At 38.4% G+C, this 8780-nt stretch overlaps 1 pseudogene across 1 annotated transcript; it reads right to left on the reverse strand.

Moving 5' to 3' along the window:
- Positions 1–4506: 4506 nt before the first annotated feature.
- On the reverse strand, positions 4507–4818 carry LOC112625299 (annotated as a pseudogene). The gene has a single exon (XR_003119556.1). The product of XR_003119556.1 is annotated as a 40S ribosomal protein S21 pseudogene (transcript).
- Positions 4819–8780: the final 3962 nt, after the last annotated feature.

Genomic DNA, 8780 nt, shown 5'->3' on the forward strand with positions numbered 1-8780 from the left:
GAGTATTTCCCCCCCTTATCCAGGAAGGATACATTCCAAGACTCCCAGTAGATGCCTGAAAGTGAGGATAGTAACCAAACCATGTATGTATAATGTTTTTTCCTGTATATACATACCTTTGATAAGGTTCAGGGTTTAAATTAGGTACAGTAAGAGGTTAACAATAATAAATTAGAACAATTAGAACAATATAACAATTTCATGGAAGATTCATTTTTACTGTAGATCTTAGCAACCTCAGCATATGATTTTTTTTTTAATTAAGTTGAGAACTTCACCTTTTCATTTAAGGAAAGCACTTTATGGCTTCTCTTTGGCATATTCGAATTGCCAGCATCATTATGCTTGCACTTGGAGCCATTAGTAAGTAAAATAAGGGTTCCTTGGATACAAGCACTGTGACAATGGATCTGAAAACTAGGAAGGCTACTAAGTGACTAACAGGCAGAGAGTGTAGACAGATATACTGGGCAAAGGGATGATTCATCTACCAGTTGGGCTACTCAGAACAGCATGCAATTTAAAATTTACCAATTCATTTTTCTGGAATTTTCTATGTAATATTTTCAGACCATTGTTGACCACAGATAACTGACACTGAGGAAAGTGAAACCGTGGGGATGGGGGATTACTATGTTACTAATAACAAGAAGGCCAAACATTTACAAACACTTTTACTACCAAAAGATGTTAACATCTATTGTTAAATCATATTCTTCTAGCAAATTTGTGAAATAAAAATGTGTAACCTGAAATCAATTTTTAGGCAGAAATTGAGATATTAAGGGCAGGCTGTAACCAGCAGAAAAACTATATTGAAATTTCTTGTCTTTCAGATTTTTTTCACAAAATTTTATAGCCATATGTTACTTTCTTACTCCTTAAATTTATTTACTGGCTTATAGTAGATTAAGCATTGTAAAGACTTTCATTTTAATGAATCATGCAATTCTTGGACATAATAAAATACTTTTCATGAGTTAAAAACCTTCGTAATACACTGGCTAGTGTTTAGAACAAACTAAAATGCTATGACGTGATCTGAAAGTTCAAGAGGTACAAATACAGAAGTCAAATCCCAGACCCCAAAGCAAACTTTTTTATCAACATACAAAGAAAATGTAGTGTCTTTTCTAATTAATATTAGACTATTAAAATCTGTGCTTATGATTTTAAGAGGTTTCATACATTTTGACCTTTAACATTTTAATGAGCAACATAATACAATATTTCTTTAAGTAAATAGATCTTTTCCAAATATTCGTTTGTGTGCGTGCGTGTGTGTGTGTGGTTGCAGTCTGATGATCTTCCCCAGCATATACTGCAAGGATTACTGAACCTAGTTGCATCACAGTATATATACTCAGAGTGCCCTAATCATCATTATTTGGATTTGAAGGCGAAAAGAATGGGCTCAGTGGTTCAGAGGGAGAAATTTTAGTGAATACAAAGATGTCAGAAGGCCAGGCCTGGTAGCTTACGCCTGTAATCCCAGCACTTTGGGAGGCCAAGGCAGGAGGATTGCTTGAGCCCAGGAGTTCAAGACCAGCCTGGGCAATATAATGAAACCCATCTCGACAAAAAAAAAAAAAAAATTTAAAAATTAACTGAGCGCGGTGGCGCATGCCTGCAGTCCCAGCTACTTGGGAGGCTGAGGTGGATCGCTTAAGCCCAGAAGGTGGAGGTTGCAGGGAGTCGAGATCACACCACTGCACCATTGCTAATGTTGAAAAATGAAATGTTTCCAATGTCTATATCCAGGAAAACTCTCTTGTGTATTTGGAGTTCCATGCAGAAGGCAGTCTCAGGCATTGTGTTGTTGGAGACGTAGCCTCTGTTTCTCTTAGTTACAGTCGAAGTTCCAAGTTCTATAAACAGTTGTAACGTTTCTTGTTGGCAAAGAGAGTTTTTTGCTTTTTTTTTTTTTTTTTTTTGCAAATGTCCAGATGCCATTCTTTGCATGTTCCCGACCACCTCCCAGTAGTAGTGACCAGGTGAATCAAGATGAGCCCAGTGCACAAACTAATCTTTCGGTGCACTTTTTGGGCATTCTTCAGATCATCAGAAATGATGAGATTATTACTGTGTCACCATCTCATGTCATATCCAGTTTTCTGGTTTATTATTAAAGATATACAGCTCAGGAACAGCTGCGTAGATGAGATGCATAGGGCAAGGTACAGGAAGTGGTAGTGCACAAAGCATCCATACTTCTCCAGGTACACCACCTTCCCACCACCTTGATGTGTTTATCAACACAAAAGCACCATCTTCTAGTTTTACACTCATTATTAGACCATGGAAGAACATCCGATGTGGCTTTCTGTTGGAAAATGAAATTTCTACCAAAAAAAAAAAAAAAGTAGATATGTAAATTCTGGCCATCTTAAACAATGGCATTGAGGTGACTTACAGTCAAAACACAGATACAGAATAGTTTGAGAAAAGTAAAATAATTATAATTTTATTTCAATTTGTTTTAGATATATCAATCTTATATATTTATAACTGTATGACTATAAAAATAGATGGAAAGTTGCCATATAATGAAGATTCTTTTTTAAAAAAATAGATTGCTTCCCTTTACACATTTCATGTTACACATTTCTGATAAAGTCAATATATGATCGTAGCTAACTGCAGGATTCTGAGATCCTTAAACGGGAAGAATTTTGACAATGAGGGAAGAAAGAGTGATTGCTACATTTTGTCTTCTACTGGAAAAATATAACCTAACTCCCATGTATTTTGCATTAAGGTGGCTCTCAAAGACCTATGAGAAGTGAGAAAGACTGACACAGATTAAATAAATGTCCTTATCCCGAAAGGCTTATTCCACTGCCACAGTGACCTTCATAAGTCATCTCTCCCAATACCTGATTAATCATTTTTCCTCATAAGTCAGTGTTTTCCGTTGATAACATGTCTTCTATCATCATTAGCCTCACTGTGTTTTACTGTTAAGAATAATTATTTTTCCTTGGCCAGGCATGATGGTTCACACCTATAATCCCAGCACTTAGGGAGGCAGAGGCAGGAGGATCATTCATAGCCAGGAATTTGAGACAAACCTGGGCAACGCAGTGAGCCTCTGTCTCTACAAAACATTTCTTTTAACTTTTTTAAAAGAATATTTTTCCTGCCTAATATTATTATATTATACCAAGTTAAATGTTCATGTCTTTGCTTTCCAAAAAGTAAAAGTTATAAGGTCTATTAAAAGAATATATATGCCTCCATTATTAAAACAAATGTTTTTAAGATATCAGTAATATTTAAATCCTCTGTTAAAACTACTCTATATCATCACTATACCTTATAAAATTTCATATATGCCTAAAAAAAAATCTGATTGTATAGTGCAAAATAGCAAGATACTCGCAAATATTCTTAACAGGAAATATGACTCATTTGATATGAAATACAATTCTGTGATAGAGTTTTGACCATGCTTTTAAAAAAGTTTGACCATGCTTTTAAAAAAGACTGCAAGATATAGGCATCTTCACCACCAAGAGAGGCACTTTCGTCCTTACCCAGCAAATGGGGTGGGGGATAAGAGGAGTTCTGTACCTTGTCCTCACGCCTCATGACAGGGATAGCTTTCTCCCTAGAGAAGTATCTGTCCTAGAGTAGGGTTACAAACATATTTCTGGATATGTTCCCACCCCCCCCCCCTTTTTTTTTTTTGAGACAGAGTATTACTCTGTCGCCAGGCTGGAGTACAGTGGTGCGATCTCAGCTCACTGCAACCTCTATGCCCTGGGTTCCAGCAATTCCCCTGCCCCAGCCTCCCAAGTAGCTGGGATTACAGGTGTGTGCCACCACACCAGCTAATTTTTGTATTTTTAGTAGAGACAGGTTTTCACCATGTTGGCCAGGATGGTCTTGATCTCCTGACCTCGTGATCCACCCGCCTCAGCCTCCCAAAGTGCTGGGATTATAGGCGTGAGCCACCACGCCCAGCCCTCCCTCTTCTTTATAGCCCTGCATTTCCTTCCTGTAGACAAGCTACTACCTTGCTCCTGTTAACATTTATATAAAACTTTCGCAGAGTACAAAGTAAGAACTAACTCTTATTGGGCACTTGCAATGTACCCATGCTATCCTAAAATGCTTTAGATGTATTAACTCAGTAAATCTTTCTGACAACACTATATGATAGCGTCTATGATTACTCTTACTTTACAGAACAGAATACTGATGCATGAAAAGATTAGGCACAAGCGCAAGGTCTTATGACTTTAAATAGGTTCAAAAACAGCTATTATGACTTTATGGCTCATGCTTTTAACCACGCCATACAGATTCTTTGAAAATACATGATAAATGACATGACAGCTACAGTCTGAAATGATAAGGTACCTCCTGCTGTACCCTCCATCTACTAATCTTAGATAAGTATGCCACCACAGCTCAGGGAACCCTACTATAATAAGTGGGATTATGTTTAATTTCTGATTAACTGGGTATTTTTTAAATGTTTTTTAATTTCTTTTTTTTTCCTTTTTTTAGGTTTTCACTATTTATTTATGACAAACTTTCCATATCCATGATTCTCTCCAGTCAAAAATTTTTTCAGATGATGCCACTGGCCTTGGCCAATCACAGAATGTAGTCATCTGATTTACCCACCCTGCGAATGACCTCGCAGATAGCACAGGTTTTAAACTGGCCGTTAAACCTGCCTGTGACCTTGTCAGCCTCCACCACATTCATCTGGATGGATGCATGGTTCTTGACGCCAATGCTGCGATTACTAGCAGAGCCTTTCTGCTGCATGTACAGGTCCGCAAGCTCGCCGCTGTAATTCTGCATCTCAAAACCATGCCTGCTGCCACCACACTGCACGCGAGTAGAGAAAAGAAAACAACTTGGTGTCTGTAAAATTCAACAAATATTTGCTAATTATCTGAAAAGGGTAAAGCACTGTAGATTGGGGCAGCTAGCAGCAGCTGAACAAGTTGAATAAAACAAGTCATGGCTTCAGAGTTTACACACTTTTGGAGGGGATAAAGTATGTACAGGACCATATAATAGAGACGGAGACAAATTAGGGGTGGAGATAAGGCTGACTCTAAGTTCTGTACAAATGATGGGTTCTAAGGTCATATTATTATGGTACGTTGCCTTCAAGTCTCCTCCTGGCAGTATGGTGGATGTTGTGATCTTACAAACTTCTGGAGACAGAAAAGCAGCTCTTGTCGGTTTGGAAGCAAATGGACAATTCCCCTGGAAACATATTAAATTCTGCCTCAGTGTGTGGAACTGATACTGAAGCTCTATATATTCATGACACATATATGCAAAAGAATCAATTCAAGTTACTGTAGTTACCGTAGAGGGACAGAGAAGAAAGTATTGAAGTTCAATTCAGCTTTTGCTTCAATCATTTATTAAAATTTACATCTTGTTTTACCAGCCTTCTATTAAATGTGGTAGAGACTGTTAACTGAACATGAACAGTGTGCCGAGTAGTGTGTGAACCAGTTCACAATCAGAACCCATACAGTGTGATAAAAATTATGGAATTTCAGAGGTGGAAAGTGATATAATCAATTGGAGAAACTGAAAGGAAGCAGAAAAGAAACATTTTTTTTGAGCACCTAATATGTCTCAGACATTATGGTTAGCACTCTCCATATGTTACCTCTTTAATCGTCTAACAAGTGAAGTAGATTTTATTACCACTACCTTGCAGCTCTCTACTCCAGCCAGACCTGAAACACTTTCATTTCTTACCAAGCTGTTTCAGGCCCTAATGCTCACTTAGGTTAGAATATCTTGTTCTTTCTCATGATCACCTGATTCAATGGGTGACTATGTGGATCCCAGGGTAACCTCTCCTCTGAGAGCTTTCCTGAGCTCTGCCACCTACCAATCCAGGGTTAGAATGGACTAGGTTCTAGTTTGTACCCCATGCTACAGTTTACAGACCCTCAGAACTACAGCTATCACTTAACTACAGGGGCTTCCTTACATAGCTGTCTGCCTCTACTGAACTGTAAGAGCTTTGAGGAAAGGGAGCATGCCACAATGTTGCCTTAAAACCCAGTGTCGGTTGGGCACAGTGGCTCGTGCCTGTAATCCCAGCCCTTTGGGAGGCCGAGGTGGGTAGATGACCTGAGGTCAGGAGTTCGAGATCAGCCTGGCCAACACGGTGAAACCCTGTCTCTACTAAAATACAAAAATTAGCTGGACATGGTGGCGTGCACCTGTAATCCCAGCTACTCAGGAGGCTGAGGCAGGAATGTTGCTTGAACCTGGGAGGCGGAGGTTGCAGTGAGCAGAGTTCATGCCACTGCACTCCAGCCTGGGCAAAACAGCAAGACTCTGTCTCCAAAAAACAAACAACAACAACAACAACAAACCCAGTGTCAAGCAGCATGCTTGACATATACTAGGTGTTGAATAAATGAATGAATGACTTAGCCAAAAATCTAATAAGTGGTAGAGTTAAGGGGTTGAGACCAGGGTGAAATCTTAGGTCTGTCTGAAACTCCAAGGTTAGCCTAGCTGCACCTAAGTTTTGGTCATCTTTAAAAGAGGAAGAATCTGGTTGTTGTTTTTTGTGGTGGTGGTATGGTTTTCTAAGGGGGTTTGGAGGTAGTGTGATCTGTGAATATTAAATAATAATACATAATTAATACCAGTCATAGTTCTGGACACATCATAGATAATCAAGAAATGCCAGTCCCCTCTTCTTTCCCTGTATCATCTTGTTCAAAGTTATACTTGAAGTGACAGAGTAAAGACCCAAACGACTCTACCATGCTACCCTTTCGTCACAGATGCCTCACAGGTATAAGCTATTCATTCTTATTTTTGGTGAGTTTTTAGCCTTCTTAGCATTTATCATTTCATTTTATTTTTTCCTATTTTGGCAAACTTAAAATTGCAATTGTAGGCAGACTTGAGGCAGGAAAGAGGCTTTAACCCTGGCTAAAAGCTTCCAAAGGGCAAGAACCATGGCTTTTCCATCTGTATATATGCCTGTTCCCAGTAAGGGCTTAATAAACATTTGCGGACTGAAGTGCATTGGCCAACTTAAGCCTGGATCATGTCCCGGATCTTCAATGCTAGTCTTAAGAGAAAAAAATGCTGGCAGCTAGATAAAAAGAAAAAAGAAAAGAAAAGAAAAAAAAAAACAGGAAATGGGCAACTGTTCAGTGTATAGAACTATATAAGAAAGGATATTCTGATTCTAGAGTGAAAAGCTTATGCAATAAGGTAAAATCAGGACAGCATGACCAAGAGAATGCTATAAGTAAAATCATCAACAAGATAAAGATAGGTGAGAAACTCTGAAACTTGACAGTTGTAAATTTGAAAGCAAAGCTTGGGGATATAAAAAAGACTCGTCCTCACCACTCCAAACACACAAATCTGCTTTAGGATGATGATTAATTTTCCCCTGCCTAAAATATCTCACCTTTTTCACTCTTTTTGTTCTTGCTGTTTCCCTAACCTTGAACACTGTCTTTTCCTCCTCACCATCCACTTTAGGCATTTACAGCATTCCTAATTTGCTTTACCTTCTCCATGTTTTTTCCCAACTTCTCACTTCATCATAATACAACAGTTCTCAGAATTACCATAGCACTTTTGTCTGCATACAAAGCCTGGCATACTGTGTTCTTTAATTGGTCACTATGCATAAGTCTTAACTATGAAACAAAATGCATGCTTTTTGTTTACGAAACAAAATGCATGGTTTTTATTTTTAGGTAATCTCATTGCATATGTAGCCCAATACTAGGCATATTACAGGTGCTGAATACTTTAGTGCCTGGATAGTAAATGCCACTTTGAATTGACATTTTGAGATGTGTGGGGTTTTTAAATTGCATTTTGGATTAGCAGGAATAAAATGAATTAAAGACAAATACTTTGAAGGGGGAGTTACAACTGAACAGAGTCTAGATAAGCAGAGATAAGTTTCACTGCACTGGTGTTTTAAAGTAAAAAAGAAGTTCCTATTGTAGATCTTTTCTTGAAAAAAATCTCCATGAAGTATGAGCAGATATTACCTAAAAACAATTTTTATTATTTGTTTTCATCTTGTTGAAGATCATATACCACCTTAGTGTATATTACAAGTTACAATGGAAACTATATGTACCCACTTCTTAAATCATATTATTTGCAAATTGCTTTTTATTGAATGTTTTTCAATTATGCTATTTGTGTATTGCCCTGAAAATAATATTTAAAGGAGTCATTCTTTTTTTTTTTTTTTTCTTTTGAGACTGAGTCTCGCTCTGTTGCCCAGACTGGAGAACAGTGGCGTGATCTTGGCTTACTGCAAGCTCCGCCTCCCGGGTTCACACCATTCTCCTGCCTCAGCCTCCCGAGTAGCTGGAACTACAGGTGGCCACCACTAGGCCCGGCTAATTTTTTGTATTTTTAGTGGAGATGGGGTTTCACTGTGTTAGCCAGGATGGTCTCCATCTCCTGACCTCGTAATCTGCCCACCTCGGTCTCCCAAAGTGCTGGGATTACATGCGTAAGCCACCGTGCCTGGCCAGGAGTCACTCTTAAAAGGATAAGTACAATAGTTCCCCCTTATAGGTGGTCTTACTTTCTGAGGTTTAATTTACCCGTGGTCAATCTCAGGCCAAAAATATTAAATGGAAAATTTCATAAACAATTCATATGTTTTAAGTTGCACACAATTCTGAGTAGCCTGATGAAATCTCACGTGATCCCACACCACTGTGAATCATCCCTTTGTCCAACATATCCATGATCTATATGCTACCCACCTATTAGTCACTTAG

This window comes from Theropithecus gelada, chromosome 5 (genome assembly GCF_003255815.1).
Source record: "Theropithecus gelada isolate Dixy chromosome 5, Tgel_1.0, whole genome shotgun sequence".
NCBI classification, from domain to species: domain Eukaryota; kingdom Metazoa; phylum Chordata; class Mammalia; order Primates; family Cercopithecidae; genus Theropithecus; species Theropithecus gelada.